General features: G+C 43.4%; 1 long non-coding RNA gene across 1 annotated transcript; it reads left to right on the forward strand.

The window, feature by feature from the left end:
• The first annotated feature begins 3,077 nt into the window (after positions 1-3,077).
• Positions 3,078-4,159, forward strand: LOC309349788. The gene is made up of 2 exons (XR_014160190.1): positions 3,078-3,158; positions 3,888-4,159. It is a non-coding gene; the product is annotated as an uncharacterized lncRNA (long non-coding RNA).
• The last annotated feature ends 376 nt before the right edge of the window (positions 4,160-4,535 follow it).

A 4,535-nucleotide genomic window follows, 5' to 3' on the forward strand; every position in this document is an offset into this window, starting at 1 on the left:
TTTTGGCCATTTGCAGGGGGAGGGGACAATAATTGGAAACCCAATTTGGATGGGGAAAAGGGAGTGACTTTTCCTAGTTTTATTCTTTTTTGGAGGAGCAGAAGGAAACACATTCCCAGAAGGAAATGCAGGGAAGCTGTAGAAAAGAACCAAATGAGACTTTTTTCTTTCTTTCTTTGATTCTGTGCTTTCAAAAATACCTTGAATGCTCATTGAGCAGCTGTATCTGCAGCCTCCCAGGTGTGCTTCCTTCCAGTACCATGTGACCATGCAAGGTATTTTTGGAAGTACAGAAAGGGAGTATATATATATATATAGAAAACAGAGTAAAACATCCCCCTTGGCTACTTCATTGCTTGAAAACTTCAAGGAAAGTCACTTAAAGAAGTCATCCCAATTTGGGTTGGGGGGTGGTATATTACATCTGACTTCCCATTAGTATTATGGATTACACCCCTATTGCCACCACCTACTGGCTACAGAGATCTAGCTGTTAGGATCACCCTACTCTCATGTAGGACCCTGGTAGAGACACATGCCCGATTGGCATGTTATCTCCCTCCTGGTCGATCGTTTGGGAGCTTCAAAAGTTTTCTTCAGCTCAAACACCACAGCGACTGATACCAAGAAGCATCAGCACACTTATGGATCTGCAGAGTATTGGCAGTTCACGTAACAGACTCAATATCTCAGCATTTCGGCTAATCTACTTTATTTATATATAATACACTCAGAGCATTCTAACTTAGCTCCTTCCTCTTTCTCATCAGGCAGCAAAGAGAGAAAGAACACAGTAATTCCAAAACATCCTGTCTCCATCACTTCCTACACTGTGGAATGAAAACATACACCATCATGTGATAGACAACAATCCCATGATTGCAAACACGGAGCATGAACCTAACACTAGCACCCCACTTACAATCAGCCTCGTATCTTCCAAAAACTTCCAGCAAAGGCTGAAAGTTTCTTAACACTAGAACTCATTGACAGAACTGTCTGAGATAAAAGTTCATGGTATCAATGGAGATCTGGGAGGTCCAAAGGCAATTGGGTGGTCAGAACATGATGAGTTACATGGTAGAAGTTTATAAAATTACATATGTCTGCCATGAAGAAATTGGATGGAGAAAAGTCCTTCCCCCTCTCTGATAATTATAGAACCCATGGAATTCATGGAATTCCAATGAAGCTCTTTGAAGATTTGGGACAGATGAAAGAAAGTACTTCTTAGCTCAGCGCATAGTTAAACTATGGAACTCACTCCCACAGAAGGTAGTGATAACCACCATTTGTTGTTGTTTAGTCGTGTCCGACTCTTCCTGACCCCATGGACCAGAGCACACCAGGCACTCCTGTCTTCCACTGCCTCAACACTGGTCAAACTCAACACTGTCCAACCATCTCATCCTTTGTTGTCCCCTTCTGCTTGTGCCCTCCATCTTTCCCAACATCAGGGTCTTTTCCAGGGAGTCTTCTCTTCTCATGAGGTGGCCAAAGTACTGGAGCCTCAGCTTCACGATCTGTCCTTCCAGTGAGCACTCAGGGCTGATTTCCTTAAGAATGGAGAGGTTTGATCTTCTTACAGTCCATGGGACTCTCAAGAGTCTCCTCCAACACCATAATTCAAAAGCATCAATTCTTCGGCGATCAGCCTTCTTTATGGTCCAGCTTTCACTTCCATACATCACTACTGGGAAAACCATAGCTTTAACTATACGGATCTTTGTTGGCAAGGTGATGTCTTTGCTTTTTAAGATGCTGTCTAGGTTTGTCATTGCTCAAGGATTAGACAAATTCATGGAGGAAAAGGCTCTTGATGGCTACTAGCCATTGTGGCTATTCTTTTCTCTGCCTTCACAGGAAAACACAGTGGTGTTTCTGAATACCACTTGTTGGAGACCACAGGAGAGGAGAATGCTTTGGCCTTGCTTGTGGGTTGCCTACAAGCTGAGAAGAGGATGCTGGACTTAACAGGCCATTGTCCTGATGCAGAAGGCCCTTCTTATGTTCTTAGGTAGCAGTGGTCTGGTATTTTGTTGAGCCCCTGCTCTGTACCATACTGCTCTATGTTGGGAGGGTAGAAAGTGTGGATTACACCTATCAGTGACACCTCTCCAAATCTGTATATGTTGGGCTACAATATACAGGAGAAAAGCAGCCCAAGCAGTTCTTTTGTTAAAGCAATGACTTCAGCCAGCCAGTTAAGTACTTCCATTTACATGTCCAAAGATGTTTCCCTGTTGCCATAGAGACAATCACAGGTATCCCCCCCTTCACCTAACATCACTTTGTGAAGTAGAAGAGGAATAGCCAGAGTTTTATGTTTGAGTGTTTGGCTGATGTTAGAAGCTGGAGAAACAGAGGCAAGTTGTGCTCTGTGCTGGACCCAAAGCTGAGGTTGGTTCTTTTCTGGAAAACTAATAGAGAGGCAAGATCTATTGGGGTGTTAATGCTGTGAGCCCCTCCATCTTATGCTCAGGTTGTATATGTGTGTAAATGAAGCCATACATACCAAAGAAACCATAGTTTCCATTGACCTTCATTCCAAGGAAACTGAACCCTGAGTGAGCCTAGGCAGCCATGGAGTCTCTTGCCACTCAGAGATTGGAGTCCATACAACAGTACTTATCACAGTGGTTAATTCAGCCATAAATGTCTACTTGTTTGTTTATTGCATTTATATCCTGCTTTTCCCTCCGTAGTGGAAGAAGTGGTTACATGGTTCACCGCCCCGCGCTTCTTCAGTTAATTCCTGCAACAATCCTGTGAGGTAGGTTAGGCTTAGAGAGACACTGATGGGCCCAAGGTCACTCAGAAGGTTTCATGTGGCCCAGTGGGAATTTGAACCCTGGTCTCTCAGGTTATAGTATGACTGAGCTGATTACAAGGGTCTTCTTGTTTTGAAAGTGGGAGGGGGAAGCATCTGAGAATCCGACCATGTTGTTTTGTGAGTGGCCTAGCTTGGTTTGCATAGAGACAGCCCACGGGAACCACTTCCACTCTACTCTATCTCACCTTCTGTTGTGGCGAGAGTTCCAGTGCTAAATGGAGTGTGTCTCTGTTGCCATGGCAACCAATCAAAATTCACGAAAGGGCCGATTTGACTCTCTCTGGCCAGGGACATTTTATTTCATTGGAGTGTACAATGGCAAGAGGTATTTCTTTCATCTTCTTTGTCTTCTTTTTTAGGCGGGTGGATCAAATTATTGCACCCAACTTTCATAACAACACTGGTTAACTGTTGGAATGTACTGAGTAGATCCCAATTGCTACTGGCAGTCTCTACTTGCAGGGCTAGATGATAATAATGAACTTGCTTATTTGTCTTAAATTCAGCTTCTAACTATGCTTAGTCTGTGGTATAGATAGGTGCATGTTATGAAAAACTGACCATTTGGTTGTTATGCTTACATTGGTCGGGTTGCTCTGATGTCACAGAATGTTCACAAACATTCTAGCTAATCATGTTGCTGAGTTTTAAATATGCAGCTCACAATGCACACCTCAAAGATAAAATAAATATTACAGACTTCATAGCTCTTTTCCAGCTCAGAATACCAAAAAAAGAAAGAAAAAGTTTTCACATCGGGGCAGCAGAATTTTTAATGTAATTTTGTTTCTTCCCAGATGTTCAGAGACATCCTCTCCTACTTGATGAACAGAAATGGTCACTGCTTCCCCACCCATATTCCCTGCTGTACAACTCTGTATTCATTTTATTTGCAAGAGCTTGTCCTGAACTGACTTGCATCAACTGAGCATAAAAGCTTTCTTTTAAAAAATGTAATGCATAATATAATTTTAATCCAACAATGAATCTGGTTATCCTTATTTTGGGAGAGTTATGACTCATGTGCTTTCAGCATTGTCTGTCTTCTGGATAGGTAGTTTTTGCCCAGCCACAAGGGAGGAAAACATCAGATGTGTCTACAACAAGAGATATGCTTTCTCCAAATTTCCCCAAAGAAAAGAAAACAGGGGGAGAAAAGGAACAGATATTTCCCAGGAACAGGACTTGTCCCTGCTAAACCAAGACAGGGAGTACATGAAGTGGACTGTGCTGTTATAGTCAGTAGATCTTCACAAACATGACTCACTAACACCTAAATGGAGAACACCATGTGTACAGGTTTAATAAATGCATGGATTTGGGGGGGGGGGGAATGAGACAATGTTATTCAGATGAGGTGGTTCGAACAAGGTGAAAAGGGTTAGTGTTTGTCATGAACTCCAACTGCATTTAAAACACTGAGTCTGAGGTTGAAGAGTTGCTGGCTAAGGAGCCAGACCTGATGCTGGTGATTGAGGAGGTGCTAAATTGGGGACCAGTGGGCAGGGGTCCCTGGACCAGACACACAGCACCAGCGTTCATGGAGCTAGAACCCTGGCAGGAAACCTCTGCTAGGCCTGAGGAGCTCAGTGACTCCCAACCCACCACACTGGACCAATGGAAAGGAGTATACTAGGCATGAGGCCAAGGGGTGAAGAGGAAGTATCAATCTGCAGGCCAGAAGTCTGCATAAGCAGGGGCA

The sequence above is a fragment of the Podarcis erhardii genome (assembly GCF_964252035.2).
Source record: "Podarcis erhardii genome assembly, chromosome: 9".
NCBI classification, from domain to species: Eukaryota; Metazoa; Chordata; class Lepidosauria; order Squamata; family Lacertidae; genus Podarcis; species Podarcis erhardii.